The sequence below is a fragment of the Protomyctophum bolini genome (genome assembly GCF_963924005.1).
Source record: "Protomyctophum bolini genome assembly, chromosome: 6".
Lineage (NCBI taxonomy): Eukaryota > Metazoa > Chordata > Actinopteri > Myctophiformes > Myctophidae > Protomyctophum > Protomyctophum bolini.
In genome coordinates, this window is record NC_137867.1 from 36245027 (window position 1) to 36270185 (window position 25159).

The following is a 25159-nucleotide window of genomic DNA, read 5'->3' on the forward strand; positions in this document are numbered from 1 at the left end:
CTCTCTCTCTCTCTCTCTCTCTCACTCTCTCTCGCTCAGCTTTCCGTGCTCCCAGTCTCCTGTACCAGGTTGCTCCTTCTTTCACGCTATGGCCTCCTCGCCTCAGACCCTCGTAGCCCCCTGCCTCCTCACCTCAGACCCTCGTAGCCCCCTGCCTCCTCGCCTCAGACCCTCGTAGCCCCCTGCCTCCTCGCCTCAGACCCTCGTAGCCCCCTGCCTCCTCACCTCAGTCCCTCGTAGCTCCCTGCCTCCTCGCCTCAGACCCTCGTAGCTCCCTGCCTCCTCGCCTCAGACCCTCGTAGCCCCCTGCCTCCTCACCTCAGACCCTCGTAGCCCCCTGCCTCCTCACCTCAGACCCTCGTAGCCCCCTGCCTCCTCACCTCAGACCCTCGTAGCCCCCTGCCTCCTCGCCTCAGACCCTCGTAGCTCCCTGCCTCCTCACCTCAGACCCTCGTAGCCCCCTGCCTCCTCGCCTCAGACCCTCGTAGCTCCCTGCCTCCTCGCCTCAGACCCTCGTAGCCCCCTGCCTCCTCGCCTCAGACCCTCGTAGCCCCCTGCCTCCTCGCCTCAGACCCTCGTAGCCCCCTGCCTCCTCGCCTCAGACCCTCGTAGCCCCCTGCCTCCTCGCCTCAGACCCTCGTAGCCCCCTGCCTCCTTGCCTCAGACCCTCGTAGCCTCCACGAATTTCCCCCCTAAAAAAAAAAAACCCCCAGTGTCCACACATGGCAGCCATTAGGCAACTCTCTTAAAGCGCAACATTATACCACCAATTGCAGCCTTGCATGAAATTTTGATCACTTAAACCCATCTTAAAGAGGCAGCAGCCACTTTCTTTGTCCGCGGCGTCCGTTTTGCTCTTGCCTTCTCCATGAATGGTAATGCACTTATACCTCTCAATGGCATCCCGTGTACCCCCCCCCCCCACTCGCTCCCTAGCTCCCTAACTCGCTCCCTCCCTCCTTCCTCCAGCCCAACAAAGCCAAATGAGGCTTGTAGCCCACTTATGAGAAGCAGCACCATTATGGGACACTTTCTAAATGAACCTTGCAAGGATATATAAAAAAAAGAAAGAATCAAATGCCTTTGTGATTCGGTGCCGGTTAGTTAGATGGAAATTTTCTGCTACATTTATCGCTCGCGTGGTGAAATGCAAACATTGTTGTGGGAAAGCAGAGAGCAGAGGAAGGAAAGGAGAAAGAAATAACCTCTTGATCCTGAGAAAATAGAGGATGTGATTCTGCGATTTTTTCGTATTCGCACCCTGCAGGTTTCACAGTAAGGCGGCGAATCGAGCCTTGTTTTATTTTGTTTTTGCAGCCGGTTTTACGGTAGCCTATCTGTGACTATATAGTTATATGAGCGAGCCGGTAAGCGAAACAGGGCGTTAAGTGCAGCCTAAGTGCGTAGTAGTGAGTACAGAGGGAGAGGAGGTTAAGGAGGCAGACACCCCGCTGAGCTCTCTCGTAAACAATGATTAAGGCACCTCCAGCCGTGGCGTGCCCACTACTTTGCCACTCACCTCACACCAGCGGCTAATTAGCCGGGGCTTTGCTTTTTACTACCGGCTTTAGTGTCATAAAATTAACACTTTTCTTTTTTTCCTTTTCCTTTTTTTGGAACACAGGACCCAGTGCTCTATACACACACACACACACACACACACGCGCGCGCTGCGGTTAGGGGGTTTAACAAGCCTCTCTCCTGGGTCGACTGTTTTCTCTCACATGCAGGAAAAGGCCTGGGTCCCTGCAGACTGACAACTGCCTCACACAAAGAGAGAGAGAGAGAGAGAGAGAGAGAGACACAAGGCTATAGGGAAGACAAGACTAACCTCGTGTCACCAGGCTTTCCACCGTGGAGGAAAGCCTGGGATTCATTCTAACACTATAGCCGTCTGATTTGGTTTGGCCAAAACAAAACAAAACAATCGTGTTCTGGTGGTGAGTTCCGGTTGGCGTCTCATTGGTTTTGTTCACCCGCATAATGCCAATCAATTAGTTTAGTCTCGCCTGTTGAATAAAAGATGGGTATACCTAACGATTATTATTGCAAAAGAAACGAAGCAGTTTACCAAACTAAACACATTTTAAACTATTTTAAACACATTCTGGAGGTGCACAGTGCACAGTCGTGTGTTCCTGTGTTCCTGATGACGTACGGTTCTTTCCAGTCCAGACCGGATCAGAAACCCGGAAATGGTATTCATCCCATTCCAAGGCTATAGGAGAAGACAGAGTCACGCCAAAGGAATTAGGAAGTGGATAGGATAGCTAGATCGAAACAGCCTGTTTAACCACTTGGATACGAACGCTGTTCCCCCCGTGTGAGTGCTAAAATATTTACAGTTTGAGCTATAATAATAGAGAGCACATTTGGGGGAAGGCGAATGATTTCCTTGTGAGTTCCATGCGATACCTCTCCACCACAGGATCTAGAAATGTCTCAATAGAAGAGTATAGGAAGACCACCTTCTACCGCTGTAGTTGTGTTTTATCGACGTACTCGGCCTCACAGATTGGTTGAAATAACATTACACTCGCACACATTAAAACGTTATGGATTGCACGTTTAAGCTGCATGAGCTGCATTTCTCTCGCAATTTTATCCGATAATAACCTGCCCCAAAAATAAGGACACACACCACCAGGTTGGAAGTGCTTTAATGAGGAGGGATAGCGGGGTATTAAGGAAACTTTAGACGGAAATCGTCTGAAGTTTGTAGAAAATGGAGACGGGGGGTACGAGGAAAGGTAAGGCAGGAGGAAGCCGGTGTCGGTGAGGGGAGGGGAGTCAGGCGAGGTGGTATGGGGAGCTGTTTAAAGAGGAGGATTAGGTCTCCATGTGGAGCCGTTTATCCTGAGGAGCAGAGGGAGAGGAGATAAAGCTCAGTTGAGGCCCCACGCGGCCCTCCAGACGGGCCCCTGTGCCAGGGGAACAGCTTACCCCAGCCTTGTGCCCAGCAGATGAATGGGATTTAAGCAAAAGTAGATTTTGCTGCAACTCTTTTGTCTTTCCATCCATCCTCTCTCTCTCTCTCTCTGTCTGGGAGAAACTTTCTCCATTCCGAAGGGGCTGAACCCAAACCAAACCGCACGGCGGAGAGAGACAATGGCCGTGTTTCGGGGTGAACTGGTTTGCAGGAAGGAACGAGCGTCCGGGGAGGTGGTTTAGTTTGGTTTTCCGTGGAGTTTTTTTTTTTTTTGGTTGGCATCTTGTAAGATGTGGAAAAGTGATTCATAATAATGAAACCTCCGGGGATCGAGTTCGCGAGACACATTGTATTATGAATGAAAAATATATATCTGTGAACTTACTGGTGCAGGGGTTCTGTGAGTTCTGCAAACAGAACAACAACTTTTCAAACAAGTCCCCCCCCCCCCCCCCCCCCCCTCGTTGGCCAAATTAACATTATAGCCTAATGCCTTTCAACAGCAGGGGTCTCCACATCAAAACCCCACTCATAAAAGGATTTATAACCCAATAACAAGAGGGCAATTAACGAGTGTTGACTCTTTAATTGTTACTCAACTACACCGTTGTAAAACAACAGCACAGCAGTGGAGCAAAAAGTGTGTTACCAAATGGACCCTTATGGGGCAATTTGGGTCCATTGTTAAATTCTCAGAATGAAATGATCACTGTGGATTTTACAGTGTTGAAATATTCTTATACCACTTAAATTTTTTGCCACACAAAAAAACCCTCTCTGTTTTAAATCAGATATCCAGCCGCGATAGTGCATGTTCGATTTTTCCCATTAATTTTTTCCAGTTCTTTTTTTTTTCTTGTGTGGCTGCATATTAAGAGGCACAGCGTCGTTTGGAATGCTGGTTTCTATTTTTGAAATGTTCTGAAACGATGTTTGCATACATTTGCATAGCCAAGTGCAAATTGAGCCATGAATATGCAAATGCAGAGCTGATGTCTGTGGCAGCCCGCGCTCTGCCAGGTTTATAGAAGAATTCGTTTATACACACGCGCTCCCACGCGCATACACACGCACGGGCGCTCACACGCACACACGCGCACACACAGTGACACACTCTCATACACATGCATTCATACACACACACACACACACACACACACACACACACACACACACACACACACACACACACACACACAAATGCATTCATTCACATGCACGTATGCTGTGATTGTACACACCCAGCACACATGCGCACACATTCAGACAGATTCTCTCTCATTCCTACTGTCTATGCGGGCCCAGGGAGGAAGACTATAGTTTTTTAAAACAACCTGATCCTAAAAGGCATTAATTTGCAGCTTGTGTTGGCTTATTAACGTGGCATTTTTCCTGCGGAGGATATGCTGGGCTGTATGTTTTTTCCATCGCCTCATTAAGGCATTATAGATGGACTGCATGCTGCATGCAGAGGTCCCCAAGCTGACACCCAGACTAGATGCCAGGCAGCACCACACGCTCAGCTCAGCTGGCCTGCACAAGCATGCACACACGCACGCTCAGCAGGCCCTGCAAAAATACAGTCTGACTTAATTTGTTTACTGTATCTGTGGACTCTCTCTCTCTCTCTATCTCTCTCTCTCACACACACACACACACACACACACACACACACACACACACACACACACACACACACACACACACACACACACAAACACACACACACACACACACCCTCTCTCTCTCCTTATTTTAGCCTTAGAGAGCCACTGCAAGCATCATGTGACACCAGAGCTTTTAATAGTGCAGTGTTGTAAGGACAGAGCAGGCAGGCAGGGGCGCCGCTGACCATTTGGTTGCCCCAAGCATGATAGGTGCCCCCCCCCCCCCCCCCCCCCCCCTGCGTGTTGCCCTACACAGTGCGTACTGAGCGTATGCCTGGAGTCAGGTCTGTTCACCAGTAGAAGTCAGATGGTACTACACGCCTCACGCCAATATACCTTTGTACTTTTACTCAAGTAACATTTTGAACACGGGCCAAGTATTTCTACATTGTGGTATTGCTATTTTTACTTAAGTAAAACATCTGAGTACTGCTTCCTCCACTGTCCTATACACTGGACACTCATCACAGTATAATCTTTGGTTGGTGTGCTAATTTTATTCTCAGAGTTAATTACTTTAACCCTGGCGCCCCAGTTTATGGCATGTTCTTACAGGCCAGCATTTTAAGAAATATTCAAACTATTTCCCAAAATGTCAAAAATACATACAAGCTCAGAACTCGTCACCTCAACAATAGCAAAAGTAAGTGTAAGTGTAAGTGGCTCTATGCGTTGTGAGCTTGTAGACCGTTTTCCGGCTTAAGTGGTTAAATTAACACTGAAAGCTGGCATGCAGCCATACAGAAACAACAGAAATATAAATCTTCAATCTGATTAGAGTTCGTAATCAGATTCCTAACACATACATGTGTTATCTCATATGGTAACCACATTGTCCATACATAGCCTACAAACACATACTAATTATTAGTTTGTTTAAAACTGGTCAAGTGTTTGAAATAGCTATCCCAGGAGTGTATATAACATGAATGAATTATGCTAATGTATGGTTATAATGTAGGTATAGTCTACTTTAAATTGAACTGTACAGATTATGGCAAAATTGGCATGATGAAACATTTTCTCCTGCAGTTCCACTGAATACAAGGTATCTAGATCTTTGATATACATTTAATTATAAAATGAGCTTCAGGGAGCTTCATTACTTAGGCTAATTAAACAACGTTTTCCTGTTTCGGAAGCTGAATATTTCCAAATGCCCGGCAGTTAAGTCTGTAAGTATGTGTAAGCCTAATGAGTCATTCATTCCCCGCCCGGCGAGGTGGATTTTCAATCGTCCCCTGATTAGAGGTTGGTCCAACATTTTGTAATCCTCCGTCCAGCTTTTTAACGGTTTACTTTGCGTGCCAGTCGCAGCGTGACTGACACCATGTGTCCATACAAGGCCTTATATTGGATAAAGGGGTAAAAACAACAGTCTAATTAGAGTGAGAAGAAACAGCAAATCTCGTGTTTAAGATTTCAATTAGCTTAATTAAAGGCAAAATGGATGAACAAGACGGAGACACAATGGGAGCTGTGTTGCTGGCAAACACTCGCCTTCCGCCGCCGCCACTTTTAGTTTTTTTCTTCTTTTTCTGAGAGACAATCTCAGAGGTTTCTCTTCTGAATGCGCGCCTCCATTTCAGATCTCAGCGGGGTTCCCGAACAAAGACGCAGAAATCTGCACTCCAGAGAAATTATGCTAATGAACCGAAAACAAAAAAAGGAAGCGAGAGAAGAAAACAGAACCTTATCGTGACGTTCCTTTCCCCTGAGCCGCAGATTAGAAACTCATTCATTTGTTAAATATTTGACACATCTATGCTTGAGCCTTGAGCTTGGGGATTTGTCTTGTATTTCATATCGACTTGTGTGGGAGAAAATGCCCCCCCCCCCCCCCCGATACTGGCACAGGCGAGCTGGCATGTTCAGAGTCGGGCACATGACACACATGTACAGTATGTGAGTGCAGTCCGCTTATATACTGTTGTCATGTGCTCTGGACTGGCGTACGCACACACTATTCTGGTCATTCTGTTGCTATGTGTTGACCTTGTACTAATTAACCGCCATAAATCTTTCATGAATTAATTAATTAACCACTTAAACCCTATTTCGTACGACATCAGGATGTTATTAGATCAGCTTTTCTCTCCCATTATTTTGTGTGAAATGAACGTGTGAATATTTCTATTTTCATTTAAGAAAGTTTTTTGCTGGAATCTAAAAAATAAATAAAAATGGCCTATATTTGCCTATGATGACGGGGATAAAACGGGGACGCCAGGTATAAATTGGTTATGCGCTCCCACACAGGCATAGGACTCAATCAATCACTGCTATTTGACTCAGTGAACCCTCCCCCTTGTTGGTGAGCACACGCCTCACCCCACACAACCCCGTGCTCGCTCTCTCGCTCGCTCGGTGCCAACAGGTGCTGCTGGCTCAACACCTCGCCCTGACTGCAGCATTATACACCTCTGCATTCCTCCAAACCGGGCCGTGACGATCGCAAGGCCAAGCCGAGCCCCCCTTGAATATTGAAAAGCCATTAGTCGCTCTCGGGCTCAGGTTAGCGCGTGATGCAGACACAAAAAGCCAGCGCCCGTGAAGGAGGGGTGGGGTGGGGTGGGGTTTGGGGAGCGAGGGGAGAAGTAATACAGCGGGGCACAATGCCATTACGCCTACTCTGAAAATAATCCACTGGGAACTAGGCAGCTTTACCGTTTCACTCCTGGACAAGAACAAAAGAAGAGTTTTGTTTTTGGTTGTTTTGTTTGTGGCATAATTAGATGATCACAAACTGTACCATTGCGGCTCGGTTTTCACTCCGCGGTTCCAAATTACAAACCGTCATATTTTTAAAGTCACGCTGACATTCTTTCGTCCCCGGCAGCTGCCAAGAACAACTGAGGCCGGGGCTTGTCTTGGCGTCTGATCAAAAAGAGGGACCCGGGCTCCAGTCGCACAGCAACTGAAAACATTTACACAGCTGGGACCCTCGAACCCTGGGGCCCTCTACTCCCTGCCCCGGCTGCAAGGACCTGCATGCAGCGGGAGGGAGGGGGGCCGCGAGGGGGGATGTCCGTCCACGGACCAGGTGCTCCTGGGGAATGCAGGAGGTCCGCGGGTGGGGCAAAGGATAACGATCGTTAGTGAGGTCACCATTCAAACCCTCCCCCCAAACTGCTCCGTGTCCCGCGAGCCCTGTTGACTTTTTAGAGAAAGAAAACGCAGCCATGACGTGCATGCACGCGCACGGGCACGGGAAACAGACATGAATGCGCTCGTGCACATGCACGTACACACAAACATGCTTAAGGCAGGTAACGATGGCTTTGCCCTACGTGTCCTTGACATCTGTGTGTGTGTGTGTGTGTGTGTGTGTGTGTGTGCGCGTGGCCGTGTAAGTGCGTGTGTGCATGTGCGTGCAGGGAGTGACTTCTATGTTTGGAAAGCTGTGCTCTTGTGTTTTTGTTCACGCTAAGGCGAGAGTAGTTTTCTCCACTGAATCAATGGTTTTGAGTGTAAGTAAAACTATATTTCCAGAGGAAAAAACAAACATGAATGTTTTTTTTAGAGAAATCCATGAGCTGAATGTATGTATATACGTTACATGCTGCATAGACAAGGTAGTAATGTATACATCCATGATCATGCAACCATTAATTTGCATGTAATGCAATGCTTTTAATTGGCACTATTATGTAGGCTTCACTTCAAAATTCTAGATAGATAGATAGATAGATAGATAGATAGATGGATAGATACTGTAGATAGATAGATATGATAGATGATTTACTTTCCATCAGAGCACACATAGAAAAGTACATTATGTTCGCATGAGAAGCAGACTTTTGGGTTTCCCCTGGTTTCTGGGAAGCACTCCTCATTTCCCCGGTCCAAACCGAAGGGGGGCGAAGAAACGTTTTGGGTTTTCTTTTAGGTCTAGGAGGTTTTAAACACAGTACAAGTCTTGAATCCAATCCAGGTGAGACCGAGTCGGGCGAGGGCAGACGTCTGTATGAGAAACGTATGGCCGGGGGAAGAGAGATTCTGTCGTGTGGTGGTGCCGGTGGTGCCGCACGCCGCAAAACAGCAGACCTGCAAGCTCTCTGCGCCTCGTGCGTGAGACCAACCGTGAGCTTATAGGTCTGTGATTTTCCGCGTGCGACACCGTGGCGCGACGGAGCATACATTTAGGCTGTGGTATTTAAGCAGCGTAGCGGGCCGGGGGGTGGGGGGGGAGCTGGGGGCAGGAGGCAATGAATCCAAGGTTGCGTTGACCCCTCGTGACCTCATCTCAGTAACTCTGAAACCCCAGAGGAACAATGACATCACTCCCTCATTCCACCATGGAGAATCAAAGCGCTTCAGTGCTGGGTCATCACTCCGCATGCGCGTACACACACACACACACACACACACACACACACACACACACACACACACACACACACACACCCACACAGACACACACGCGCCACCGCACGCACGCACACAGACACACACACGCCACCGCACGCACACACACATACACACGCCACCGTGCACACAGACACACACACACACACACACGCCACCGCGCACGCCAACATTATAGATATTGGTGTGCTCCCTCACATAGATGAATGGTTGTACACAAGAGTGCACACACACGCATAAACACACGCACACAGAGACAGGCATGCACACGCATACACTTTCATATACGGTATGTACTGCATATATGCACACGCAGGCATGCATGTGCAAACATAAACACATACAATGTAGACATGCATTCATACAGTACACACACACACACGCGAGCGTGTGCGTACACACACAAAACTATTAAGCTCCATTTCCAATGTGTGTGTGTGTGTGTGTGTGCATGCGATGCGTGGCCACCATGGAAACAGGAGACGGAGTGGGCGGGTATACGTGTTCCTAACTGGAACCAGATTGTCTTTTTTAAGACATATATACCCAGGCAGCACTCCTCTCTGACCTGACATCCTCTCTCCAGAGTCTCCATGGAGGAGCACTGCTGAGCCACGTGAAGTGACACGGTCATGACCTGACCTCGGCAAACACCTTAGAATTGTTTTTACCCCTTACCTGCATTTCCACAGCCACAATCCCACCTAAAAACAGGCATCTATCATGAAACAAAACCCAAATGTGAAAGTATATGAAACGCGTATAGAGTGTTTTCTCAATTTGCGCCAGCATGAATGAATCCCTCGATAGTGTTTTGCCAAGGTTTTATCGTGCATAACACTTACTTTGAAGAGCCAAATATCCGTAACCGAATGTTACAATGCCAAACTGCTGTGTGTGATGTCATGCCCAGATATTGTTGTGTCGGTCGGTCGGTGGTCGAAAAAGCCGCCTGCTACAACCCTCAATGTCCTTTCTGAGATACAGAGCTGTGAATGGTGGGCTTAGACTGGAAGTGGATGCGCGCGCATGTTCAAAATAGCCGTGGCCAGTGTCCCACTCTGCGTTGATGCGGGTAGCAACATCACCTGGAAATACGATCGGATCAAAAAATGGATAAAAAAATACAAGCGCTCAAACCCGAGAATCTCGGGTTTGGCGGGCTAGGGTACTAATTTAAACCTTCGTGTTCCTCCTTTCTGGCGGACTAAGTGGCTGGACTGCATGATTAAGCACATTGAACTTGGCATTCCTATTTAAGCGAGTCATTAAAGCATATCATCTAGAAGCTTGTAGATTGGCTATTTTTTTATATTCCTCATGAATCCATATGAAAGTTTCTTAACCTTTTTACATGGATGTTTATGAAGACCCCTTTAACTGATGAAGTCTCATGTGTATTTGAACGTATCAAAAGTATGTACCATAATAGCTTTAATTATTTTAGCATTTGCTGTGTTAAGAAGCACTCTACAGTTTATCAGAAAAACATAGAGTGCTTTTTAACTCTTAAGTCTTTAATGCATGTGGAAGTTAGAACCGTTCAGGGAGTGCAGTGCCTAGTGTCAAGTCCGTCAGATCACCGGTTGTCCAGAACCAGCACAAAAGCCTCTGCCCAGGCTCCGGACAGGCCCCCTACAGTACCTCTCTGTTATGCCCCATTGGTGGTCAATATACCCCCACATTTAAGAAGTGAAACGGTCAAAGGGTTAACAGAAAGCTTTGTTTATTAACAAACTGGTCTAAGATGAATGAAATCAAAGATATGGGAAGGGACTGGTGGTGCCAAAAGAAAGAGTACAATCAAAACCCCTATCTAAATAAATCAAATAATTATAATTTATGTGGATAATAATGTGGATAACTGGTGGATAACACAAATTGTCCTACGTGACGCTGATGCACCATGTACAGGGTACCCCAGAGCTAACGGCCCCCTTCCCTGTAAAGTGTTGGCTGAAATAAGAAAGGTTGCAAAACTGAGATGTACTGCTTAGGACTGGAACAAACTACTGAAACTATTGTTTGGGAAAAGACTCAGGGTGAGGGAGCATGCATGGCTGGAGGGAAAGAGAGTGATGGTTGGGAACAGAGGTGCTTTATATAGGCTGATGGCTGGTGACGATTGGTGGACTGTTGAGTGGTGGCCCAACCGGTGGTGAGAGGTGGAGTTGACCGAGTTATTGCATGATTGAGCTGAGAGAATGGGCTCCACCTGTGAATCTGAGTGACAGATGGAGAGAGAGAAGAGAGCAGAAACAGAAGGGATAGAACCATCTACAACTGCCCATACCATAGAAATACATGTAACGATCTCCATATATGGAGCTGGCCTGTTCTGACATTACAATTGGTTCTGACATCTGCATAGACTCCTTATTTGGGCATGCCTAACAAAGAACTCCATATATGGGCATTTCAAATTCAAATTTGACAACCCACCACAGGGGGTGCAGTGCCAGATGTCGAATCGGTCGGACCCCCGGTTGTCCAGACCCGCCCCAAAAAGGCCTCTGCCCGGCTCTGGAAGGGCCCCTGCCCAGTGTCCATATATGGAGCTGGCCTGTTCTGACATCACAATGTGGTTCTGAGATCTGCATATAAGACTCCATATTTGGGCATGCCTGACAAATGACTTCATATATGGGCATAAAAGGGACATAATAACTGGGTGGGTCATGCATTTCTGACTTGCATCGTTCCAAGTAGGCCCATGCTCAATGGGCACGCAGTATCTGTAAATGCACCATGTGTGTGTGTGTGTATGTACGTCTGTAATACACATAACTCGAGAACCGTTCACCCCACCGACTTCAAATTCGACACACACGTTCCACGCCACCACAGGGAGTGCAGTGTCCGGCCTTACCAAATTAGCCAATCGAGCACACCTGATCATCCCTAGATCTCCATATATGGAGCTGGCCTGTTCTGATATCACACATAGACTCCATATTTGGGCATGCCTGACAAAGAACTCCATATATGGGCATAAAAGGTACACAGACATAATAACTATGGGTGGCGCATGCATTTCCAACTTGCATCGTTCCAAATAGGCCAGTGCCCAACGGACTCCACTCTAGTACACTCTAGAATTATGAGAAAAAACAAACTACCACAACAATTAAAACAGGATAAATCTTGGGAAAGATAGCTGTACGAAAGTAGCAGATCCTCAAATCGTACTCACAACCTGCATAAAATTACGTTCTTAAATTCTTAGAATTTAAGATTAGACTAGATGATAATTCAGATTTGTTTTTTTACTTAAGCTGTATGAAATACTAGTAATGAAATACTAGTAATACTAATATTTGAAGCTCATTTGCTTTGTATTTTGCTTGCTCATTTGCTTTGTTCATACATAAACTGTGTATTTCTATTCTATTCTATTTTATATACTTTTTTTGTGTGTGATAAGGTGGGCAATATAAGCTTCGGCTTCAGCCCTAACCTTTTCAGCCAAATAGTCACCTTGTTGTAGGCTACTGTATGCCTATCAACTGTATTGTTTTTAACAAATGACCGAAATAAAAATAAACTAACTAACTAACTACTAATAATACCAATAATAGTGGTTGCAACTGTATTAATTGATTGCCTGAGTCCTGTGGTGGGAGTTCTGCTCTGGTTTTGGTGAAATATTAAGTAGTTATGGTCATTTTGTGGGGGGCACTGGGGCCACACATTAAAAGTAAATTAATTTTTTGTATTGTTGTTTGTATTCAATTCAATTCAATTCAATTTTATTATAGTGTCAAATCACAACAAGTTGTCTCAAGACACTTTACAACCAACAAAGATCCACCCAGAGCAAGCAACATTGCGACAATGGTAACGAAAAACTCCCCTTTAGGAAGAAACGTCAGGCAGAACCCGACTCTAGGGTGGGCGGCCATCTGCCTCGACCGTGTCGGGGGGGGGGGGGGGGGGGGGGGGGTAGAGGGAGAGAGAGAGAGATAGACAGAGAGAAAAGACAGAGAATAGGCAGGTGGGCTCCGTGGAGGGGTCTGGTCCACATCTGGTCCAGGTCGAGCTCTGTGAGGCCGGGTCCAGGTCACACTTCTGGTGGGCTCCATGAAGAGGCCTGATCCACGGTCACACTCGGCAGTCAGTTGGGGGTTAATATTAGAGGTCCACAGAACTGCGACGGGGAGGACGAAAAGAGACTCCGGGGAGAGATTCCCCGGATGCTGGATTAGTGGCAGGCCTTACTGGAGCCTATATAGTGTATATTACAAGTACTGCTGGGAGACAAACCCACACAACAATGTACGACCATGGTATCCAGCTAGACCCGGAGACAAGTCTGGCCATAGGCTTTGTCGTAGAGAAAGGTTTTCAACCTTGTCTTGAATGTGCAGAGCGTGTCAGCCCCACGGACCGAAGCCGGGAGAAGGTTCCACAGCTGCGGTGCCTGGGACCTAAACGCCCTGCCTCCTATTGTAACTTTTGATATTTTTGGAACAGTAAGCATGTTTGCATATTGCAAACGCACTGCTGTTCTATTTGGTTTGTAGGGATCAATGAGATCCTTGAGATATTGTGGTGCCTGACCATTGAGGGCTTTGTAAGTGAGAAGAAGAACTTTGAACTCTATTCTGTATTTGACCGGGAGCCAGTGTAGGGAGGCCAGTGAAGGAGTGATATGGTCTCTTCTTCTGGTACCTGTCAACACACGCGCCGCAGCATTTTGAACTAACTGTAGGCTTTTCAGAGACTTGCCTGGGCAGCCTGATAATAGCGAATTGCAGTAGTCCAGCCTTGAGGTGACGAAGGCGTGGACAAGTTTTTCTGCGTCATTTTTGGACAGGATGTGCCTGACCTTTGCAATATTTCGCAGGTGAAAGAAAGCATTCTTTGAGATTTGTTTGATATGAGATTTGAAAGACAAGTCTTGATCAAAGGTAACCCCCAGATTCCTCACAGCGGCCTTGGAGGCCAAAGTAATGCCATCTAGAGAAAAGTTCCCATCGACCAACTTGTCTCTCAGGGGTTTAGGGCCGATCACGATAACTTCCGTTTTGTTAGAGTTGAGGAGTAGGTAATTACCTGCCATCCAACTCTTTATGTCTTTAAGACATGCTTGAAGTTTGACTAGTTGGTCCGTTTCGTTCGGTTTCATCGATAGATATAGTTGAGTGTCGTCTGCGTAACAATGAAAATCTATGGAGTGTTCCCTGATGATGTTGCCCAGAGGGAGCATATATAAAGAGAAGAGTATTGGTCCAAGCACAGAGCCTTGTGGGACTCCGTATTTGACCTTTTCACGTGTAGAGGAGCCATTATTGACCTCTACAAACTGAAAACGATCAGACAGATAGGACTCGAACCATTTCAGTGCGGCACCCCTGATGCCAACCAGATGTTCCAGTCTCTGTAGCAGAATGTGGTGGTCAATAGTGTCGAATGCAGCACTAAGGTCCAGCAACACCAGTACGGAGAGGAGGTTATTATCTGCTGCAGTCAGGAGGTCATTTGTAACTCTCAGCAGGGCCGTCTCAGTGCTATGGTTAGCTCTGAAGCCCGACTGAAAGCCTTCTAATATATTGTTGTTTTGTAGAAAGTCACACAACTGTTTGGCGACCGCTTTCTCGAGAATTTTGGAGAGAAACGGAAGGTTCGATATAGGTCTATAGCTAGCTAGAATGCCTGCATCAAGAGTAGGCTTTTTGAGTAGAGGTTTGATTACCGCTACCTTGAAAGATTGTGGCACGTAGCCTGTCACCAAAGACATATTGATCATATTGAGTAGGCATGTACCAACCGGAGGCAGGACCTCTTTGAGTAATCTAGTCGGAACTGGATCCAGGGTACATGTCGTTGATTTTGAAGAAGATATCATTGAAGTGAACTCAGAGAGCTCGATTGGAGAGAGACTATCCATATATATATTTGGGTCTGCGGCCACCTCTGAGACCACCATATTTGGTGGCAGTCCAGTGGGAGCCGAGAGTAGTTGTAGATCAATTTGATCTCTGATAGTTTCTATTTTGCCATTGAAGAACCTCATGAAATCGCTACTATTGAGAGTCGTAGGAATCCGTGGGTCCGTGGAATCACGGCTTTTTGTCAGTTTTGCCAAAGTATCAAAAAGAAACTTTGGGTTACTTTTGTTTCCCTCTATTAGGGATGAATAATAAGTGGCTCTGGCCGTGTCGAGAGCCTTTTTGTATATTTTGAGGCTATTCTGCCAGTCTATACATGATTCTTTCTGTTTGGTTGAACGCCATTTCTTTTCGAGTTTGCGAGACGTTCGCTTGAGGTTTCTAGTTTCCGAGTTGTACCATGGGGCTAGCCTTTGTTGCTTTATTACCTTCCTTTTCAGGGGAGCAACAGAGTCTAGCGTAGTTTGAAATGAGCATGTGACACTATCAACAAGTTGATCGAGTTGATGAGAACTATATGTGTGAAGGTCCTCTATTTTGTTGAAATATACCGAGTTGATGGCTGATGGAACCATTTCCTTGAATTTGCTTACAGCGCTCTCGGATATACTTCTGCCAAGGACATTTTTGTCCAGTGGTGTATAATCGATCAATGTAAAATCGAAGGTGATCAGATAATGATCAGAGAGATCACGGTTTTCTGGAAAAACTGTGAGGTGCTCTATTGCAATACCATAGACCAGAATGAGGTCAAGGGTATGGTTGTGAATGTGTGTAGGTTTGTCTACACATTGAGAGAAACCGATTGAATCAATCAATGAGATGAACGCTCTATTCAAGCTATCAGTTCCTATGTCCGCGTGAATATTGAAATCACCAATTATGATGATTTTATTAGACTCGAGAACTAGACTTGATAGAAATTCTGAAAACTCTGATAAAAATTGTGTGTAAGCGCCGGGGGGGCGGTACACTGTATCAAGAATCAAGAATCAGAATCAAGCTTTCAAATGATTTGTATGTAGCTCTAGCTCTAAGACTAATTGCTAGGCCTGTATTGAAGATAGCAGCCACTCCACCTCCAGTTTTCCCATTGTCTCTAGGTATATGTGCATTGGTGTGACTTGGTGGGGTGGCTGTATTTAAGCTAACATATTCTTGCTCACCTAGCCAAGTTTCAGTCAGAAAAAATATATCAAGACAATTGTCTGATATAATTTCATTGACTAATGTTCCTTTTTTGCGTAGAGATCTAATATTTAGAAATCCACATTTGATATTTGTGTCTTGTGGTACAACTGTATTGGTCTTGATTTGTATCAAGTTTGTATGTACAGCTCCTATTTCCTTTTGCTTTTGTTTGTGCAGCCTATATGGTTTGTTCAGCCTGTACAGAGACTGTATAGTTTGTATAGTTCTGATTTGTGGGACAGGTTGGGTAGGCGGCTGCACTGGAGGAAGCACAGAGAGCTGTGTAGGACTGCAACTCTGTTTCCTGGTCCCAACTCTGGGTGGTCATGATAATCTATCTATAAAATCGTCCATATTTCTAGAGATGAGCTTTGCACCGTCCCAGGTTGGATGTATGCAGTCTCTCTCTATCAGACCAGTATTCCCCTCAAAGGTTTCCCAATGATTTACAAAGCTCACGTTATTATCTGGACACCACCTAGACAACCAGTTGTTGAGTTGGCGCATACGGCTAAACATGTCATCATTGCTCATGTTTGGCAGGGGACCAGAGAAAATTACAGAGTCCGACATTGTCTTTGCGTATGTGCAAACTGACTCAATATTTATCTTCGTAATCTCAGATTTCCGAAGTCGAGTGTCGTTGCCCCCGCAGTGAATTACAATCCTATCATAGCGATTACATTTACTTTTAGCAATAAGTTTCAGATTTGATTCGATGTCGCCAGCTCTGGCCCCGGGGATGCATTTGACTATGGTTCCTGGAGTCTTTAAATTCACGTTTCTCATTATAGAACTACCGATAACCAGAGTTGTATTCTTAATGACACGCCGCTGCTTGCGTTGCGGGCCATCAAGTGGAACTGAAGGCTCACCGTTACACTCAACGGGTATAACAGTGAGTGGGGAAAAACTGTTTGAAACGTGAAGTGGTTGGTGTCCCGTGTGCTTTTGTTTACTTCCACGCTTTCGACCAGTAGCAGCCACCTTGGCCCAGCCGTCCTGTTTGTGGGAGCCCCGACCACCCGCGGTCACCGGCGACGGCATGCCCGTCCCCGTCAACCGCGAATGGTGGTGGGCTCCCCGTGGTTGTGTGTGAGCTAGGCTAACGTTTGCACCGCTAGCCAGAATTGCCTCCAACTCGCCGAGCCTCCCCTCCAGCACCGCAAACAAGCTGCATTTGATGCACATGTCCGAAGCAACAAAGGCGTCAGGGCTGTAACTATACATATTGCATACGGCGCAGGAGAGAGAGCTAGAGCGAGAGGAAAGTCCGCCGGGAGGGAAGGGGTGGTGTTGGCGGAAAGCCATCACAATCGCCCGGCTGAGCCGACAGAATGAGACGCTCGCCCCGCCAAACAACCAGCCCGAGTAGCGATAAGATCGCCACAGAGTAGGATAGTTAACAGTGACAGTGTGTGTCTAAACCACAGCAGCTCAATACAATAATGTTTGGTGTTTGTCCCGTTCGTGCTGCTGACAACAAAGCTGTCAGACAGCAGACGGGCAACACAGGAAATGACGCAACAGGCTTACCGTCTCCGAAATGGGTCCGATGTCCTCATAGCAGTACATTGATACATTGATACACACACACACACACACACACACACCTATTGTTGACCTATTTCTAAAATATTAGTGCAACTTTCGTTCATTTTTGACCCCTCTATCACATGGAACTATGTTTTTTGTGTTCATATCACTACGCCAAAAAAGATTGTTCCATGTGATAGAGGGGTCAAAGTTGAACGAAAGTTGCCCTTTTAGAAATAGGTCAACAATCCAAATGACTTTACTTTACTTTTAATGCGTGGCCCCAAACTCCCACCACGGAACTCGGGCAATCAATTAATTTGAAACCACTATATTAATGGCTAGTATTTCATACAGCTTACAGTAAAAAATTGATCTATCCCTTTAAAACGATATGCCCAAAACAGGGAGTCTAGGGTTAATGTGGTTGAAAATATGATTTTTCTCCATGTTGCATTGTGGTGGAAGTTTGTGTAATGGATAAATGCAGTCACATGCTCTGAGGTTTCCACCTCACCGTTTCTTAGCCTAGTCCTAGTCTATAGTGTTTGCTTCTCCAGTCCGCTGAGACCCAGGCAGAGATAGCTTAAGCAATAGAGGTTCATTAAGACACTGAGCTCTGCTTTGTTCTGTACCCATCCCTGTGGACCAGGGGACACTGAGGTCACCTCTCTATGTTAGCACTGAGAGTGTCCATCCAAAATGTCTGCAGAAAGAGAAAGGAGCATTGGAACATGATATATATGTGGATGAATACATCCTTTATTTTTTTCTTGGTAAGATACATGCATAGTGATAGTGTAGGAAATTAATTATTTGCATTTGACCTTATTGTCTCCATCAGGCTGAAGGCCAGGGGGAGAGTATGTTTTGCACTCCATCCGTCCGTGCCCGTCCGTCTATGTACAGCTAATCTCTGGCACCGCTGGCCCGGATGATGCTAAACTGTGCACACACATTTATGGAGTTGGCCTGACATCACAATGATGTTCTGACATCTGCATAGACTCCATATTTGGGCATGCCTGACAAATAACTCCATATATGGGCATAAAAGGGACACAGTAACTGGGCGGGGCGTGCATTTCCAATCGTTCCAAGTAGGCCAGTGCCCAATGGGCACCGCTCGAGTTTACTTATGTAGGCCTACTGTACTGTATAATTTTGAGGTATTTGTACTGTACTTTAGGCTACTTTAGTATTTGCAATTTCAAATAGTTTTACTTCTAGGCCTACTTCACTACATCTCTGCACCACATATTGTACTTTTACTCCACAACTTTAGTTACTAGTTACAAAACATTAATCACTTCAACCCTATAGACCCTATATTTCATCTGGGGTCAGGTGTGTAGTGATAGACTGCTACTGTATGAGTCATACTAAAAGGTCAGACCTTCCATACCAGACCAGTGGCTTTCACTCACCTTCACGTCATAATTATGGTTATTTGATAGGTCGCCATAGTTACCCACTTGAATATTGATACTCCATATATGGTTTTTTGATGGGTCACCATGTTTACCCAATGAATATTGATATTCCATATATGGAGCTATATTAGCCTGGAGCTATATAACTAATTTATCTAAGTCTGACATCAAAAACTTGATCTAGACTAGCCGGCAGAGGCATCTAGTGCTGACATCATGCTAATGTAAAACTCCATATATGGATATAACTGACTGATGGTGACATCAGTGAGATGTCACGTGCATTATATAAACGGTAGCCATCACACCTTCAAATCATTTCATACGATCACATTGTTTACTACGCTCCTAACCAGTTGTGACTTCAACCTTCAAATACCTTGACCAGCTTTCACCAAGAGAGACTCCATCGCCATCCGTACAAGTCAGGATATTTTGGTCTTACAACGCTTTACACAAGGATCTATACATCTCGGTTAAGTTCTTACCTGCGGTGTGTTCTAGAATCGTCAACCACTCCCCACTTCATTCCCGTCAACGTCCATTCATAACAGAAGATTTGATGATGGAAGGAGACCATACTTATGCCTGTGCCTTCACCGTCCTCCATGAACACATGCAGAGGAGCGACCAAACACTGAGGAAAGAACAGATGCCTTCATCAGTCTGTCAGCAAATAAATTGCTCTGTATCCAGCCAGAAACATGGAGACACAGATGAACCAGAATCTGACAGTCATCAGCAGTTTTCCAAGAATGTAGCTCTGGTGGGAGAAGGAAAGATGCACACTGGAGAAAAGCCTGTCCACTGCGGACTTTGTGACAAGAGCTTCAGTTCCATACACAATCTAAAGACACACCAGCGTATCCACACTGGAGAAAGACCTTTCCACTGCAAACATTGTGACATGAGCTTCAGTAACGTAGCTAATCTGAAGATACACCAGCGTATCCACACTGGAGAGAAGCCTTTCCATTGTAAACAATGTGACAAGAGTTTCTCTCATTTGTCCAATCTGAAGGCACACCAGCGTATCCACACTGGAGAAAAACCTTTCCACTGTGAACATTGTGACATGAGTTTCAATCAGTCAAGTCACCTAAAGGGACACCAGCATCCCCGCACCAGAGAAAAACCTTACCACTGTCAACAATGTGACATTAGTTTCACTCAATCCTGTGCCCTGACTAAACACAAGCGTATCCACAAACCTTTCCATTGTAAACAATGTGACAAGCGTTTCAGTAGGTCATTTCACCTGAAGACACACCATCGTATCCACACTGGAGAAAAACCGTACCACTGTCAACAGTGTGACCTTAATTTCTCTGAGGCGGGTAATCTGAGGAAACACCAGCAACGCCACACCAGAGAAAAACCGTAGCTACCGCTGACAATATTTTGACAAGTGATTCGGTCAGTGGGGCACTCTGCAGGTACACCAGAGTCACGCAAGGGGGAAAAACGTAACCACCATAGATAGATAAAATACTTTATTGGCCGTTTAAATAATTACACAAAAAAGATGAAGCTTGTTTCTATTGTGGACCACAATACAAAGCCGTTCCATTGTAAACAATTTGTTGCGTTCACACTTTTTAGTTTTTGCAAAGGGGTGTAGGTGTCGGTCCGTGCTTTCTCCACTCTAATATCCCTGTAGCTGTAGCGATCTAGGCACGTCCGCGGGGCTGCACTGTGCGAATGTCTTCATGCCGCTGGCTTCCATTTAAAATTAATGGTAGGCTGTATCTTTGCATCTGCACGTGTGAACGCAGCATAAGATTTACGTAATTCATGAGGGGCACCAAGTTGACAAATGGAAGCAACATTTCTAAGTCCTTATACTTGACAGACAGTAAGGCATTGTTTTTTTTTATATATATATATATATATATATATATATATATATATATATTATTTTTTTTGCTTTTCTCCATTATTGATAGATTAACAGTGACCAGACAGGAAATGGGGATCTCAGGATCAGGACTTGAACCCGCAGCCCACGTGCCCAGACAGCTACGTCAGTCGCACGGAGCATTGGATTTTATTTGATATTTATTTCATTTTCGTTTTTTCATGTCATATGAAAGTAGGGAATCATTCAATTTGACATATTGGTTGTGCAGTTTAACCCACTATGTTGTGAGATATGGCTTATAGAAGAATGTCTTGCAGGAGTAGTGGAAAAAAGTGCTAGCAGGATAAACGTCTTGAAGCATTCAGTTCTGTGATCTGTGACTTCAGGAGTGCTGCTGAACCGTGCAGTCGGTTTTTGTGAAACGTGGGAATCTGGTAGAGGGCCATGCCAAATGGTGACTATGCGAAGCCTATGACCATTGGCCAAATGGTGGCACTATAGCACACAATTGAAAATGCAAACTGTGAACGTGCATAGCTCATGAACCGTTTGACTGTTGGCAATGACACTTTGATACACATATATATGTGTCTCCTCATGCCGAACAACTTTCGTGTTCTGATTTTTGACCTCTGACCTTTAGATCACCCGCCATTTTGAATTATATGAAAAACAGTTAGAATGTATCTCCTCCCAGGATCTTTGATCAAAATACACAAAAACTTCTACACGTGAACTTTGGACCTATACGGAATTGTAGTACATTTTTTGCAAAGTGCAAAAATGAAGCCAATGAAAATTGCTGGTTTGTGAAATGTCTTCTGCCCTTAATACATACAGGCAGCGTCATATGCTTATGACATTTTACAGTATGGTAGAGGGTCATGCCAAATAGCACTGAAAGCAGTCTTACTCAAATTGGCCAAAGGGGGGCGCTATAGCAATTTCTTTGAAAATGAAACCTTTGAATAACCTTGTCATAACTCATGCTTTGTTTGGCCAAATTGCATGGCACTTGTTTCCATATGTTCCTTGACTCATGGGGAACACATCTGTCACTTTGACAAGTAAGTTCCGCCCTCAGATTTTTTTTGAGCAGTTTGAAAAATGCTATTAGTCAGTGGTGCAAAGTACCTATGTACATTTACGTACTGTAATGTACTGTACAATTTAGGTACAAGGTATTTGTACTTTAGCCTACTTTAATATTTGCAATTTCCAATATATTTACTTCTACTCTACTACATCTCGGCACCAAATATTGTACTTTTACTCCACTACATTTATTTGACAACTTTACTCACTTTAGTTACTTTGTAGATTTTGATTATTATTACAAAACATTAACCACTTCAACCCTATAGACATATTGGCCATTTTAAATAGCCAATTTTAATTTAGTCACAGTTTAAAATGAAAGCCTGCTCCTCCCGTCAGTCCATTCCATATGTTGATCTGACCTCATCTAACCCCGTAAACTCAAGACATACTGGCCATACTGTATATGGCCAGCACAGAATTCTTTCCATTATGTTGTTCTGACCTCATTAAACCCTTAGATCTCCATATATGGTCTTACTAATTAGCACACATTTTACACCCTACTTGGCCCGAAAACGTCAATAAAAAAGGAGAAAACTAAGAGGTCCATATATGGGCATTCACAGACGATGCCTTGTTAGGGCACCCACACTTATACAATCCCTTTTATTCCCATATATGGAGATCCCTGATGTCATCAATATTAAGCCCATATATGGCAATATATGGCCATATTGTGTCAGTCTCATGATAACCAGTGTGGTGGGCCCGACGCGAGTCACACACAAATGAACCAAGTTGGTACAACACATGGATCTCCATATGTGGAGTTGACTATCATCACCTGGATCTCAATGGTTATTTGATAGGTCGCCATAGTTACCGACTGAATATTGATACTCATGATAATTTGGAGCTATCTGACTAAGCTATCTAAATCTGATCACAAACTCCATATTTGGGTGTGGTTGATCGTATCTAGAGCTCCATATATGGAACCAAAAGAGGCATCTAGTGTTGACATAATTCTAAAACTCCATATATGGATATAACTGACTCATGGTGACATGAATGAGATGTTACGAGCATCACCAGCCAAGCACTATATAAGCAATGACCATCACAGCTTGAGTTAAGATGCAAGCAGTGTTTACTACGCTCCTGACCAGGTGCGCGAGCGACTTCAACCTTGACCAGCTTTCACCAGAGTCTTCATCGCCTTCCGTACAAGTCAGGATATTTGGCCTTACAACCCTAGGTATCTCTGCGTTGTTACACAGGGATCTATACATCTCGGTTAAGTTCTTACCGGACACTGCGGCGTGTTATAGAATCGTCAACCTGTCCCCACTTAATTCCCGTCAACGTCCATTCATAACAGATTTGATGATGGAAGGAGACCATACATATGCCTGTGCCTTCACCGTCCTTCAGTTTACCAAGAATGTAGCTCTGGCGGGAGAAGGAAAGATGCCTCAGATGAGTTACACTGGAAAGAAAACCCACATCTGTCAACCGTGTGACAAGAGTTTCAGTAGGTTATCTCACCTGAAGACACACCAGCGTATCCACACTGGAGAAACACCTTTCCACTGTGAACATTGTGACAAGAGCTTCAGTTTTGTAGGTAATTTGAAGAGACACCAGCGTATCCACACTGGAGAGAAGCCTTTCCATTGTAAACAATGTGACAAGAGTTTCTCTCATTTGTGCAATCTGAAGACACACCAGCGTATCCACACTGGAGAAAAACCTTTCCACTGCAAACATTGTGACATGAGCTTCAGTGATGCAGCTAATCTGAACATACACCAGCGTATCCACACTGGAGAGAAGCCTTTCCATTGTAAACAATGTGACAAGAGTTTCTCTCATTTGTGCAATCTGAAGACACACCAGCGTCTCCACACTGGAGAAAAACCTTTCCACTGTGAACATTGTGACATGAGTTTCAATCAGTCAAGTCACCTGAAGGCACACCAGCGTCTCCGCACCAGAGAAAAACTTTACCACTGTCAACAATGTGACATGAGTTTCACTCAATCCTGTGTCCTGACTAAACACCAGTGTATCCACACTGGAGAAAAACCTTTCCATTGTAAACAATGAGACAAGAGTTTCAGTAGGTTATCTCATCTGCAGAGACACCAGCGTATCCACACTGAAGAAAAACCTTTCCATTGTAAACAACTAGAAGCTCGTCCGGCCTTTGGCCGGTCTCACTCTAGCGCCATGAAAGAAAATGGCAAAGGCAAAAACATTAGTACTGTACTGTACTGTAGTGTTCGCACTGTACAGCACTGTACTGTAGTGCTGTACTACTCATACTGTACTGTACTGTTTGTACTGCACTGTACTGTTCTCTTCCCAGTGGAGTACCTATTTCAACATACTGAAAACAAAGAGAAACTAGAACTGCACTCTGCCGAGTGCATACTTGCTTGTTGCACACTAGTAGGCCATAAATGGCCTACTAGTGCGCAAGCAGAGCGCGCAAGTACTTTCGACCGCTGGAAAGTATCACATCTCAGTATCTCTGTGAAGGAACGTTTGAAATGTATAATAATTACGTGTAACTATTTGCTACCTAACTACTTTTTTACAGAAAAATGAATCATTGATATGTGATGAAAAAAAAAGGTATATAAACTGAATTAAAATATATTATACAGTATAATTATTTTATTATTATTATTATTATTTTGCCTTGTGGGTTCCATGTAAGGGCTTGTCTTGTGATGCTGGTATTGGGCTTATTTTATATAACGGTAAGTCTGTGCCTGGTTTGCTGGGACCAGTTACCACATTACGTCATCGTTGAAAGCTGGGACCAGAGTACACGGTGTGTATATGTATGACTAGCTCTCAGTGATGACGTAAGAGATATGGTCATCTGTGTAGTCTGGTCCCAGCAGACCAAGCACAGATTTACAAATTACAAATCACATTACAACTACATACAGAGTATGTAGTTGTAATTTGATTAGCAGTATACTGTGGTTACTTGGTTCCAAAAAGTGAAGCCAAGTTTTTTTCAACCGTAGGTTTGTGCCTGGTTTGCTGGGACCAGTTACAACATTACGTCATCGTTGTGAACTGGGACCAGAGTACATGGTGTGTATATGACGTAATGTTGTAACTTGTAACTTGTAACTAGTCCCAGCAAACCAGGCACAGACTGTATGTAGTTGTTCTAGTTACAACTACATACAGAGTATGTAGTTGTAATTTGATTAGCAGTA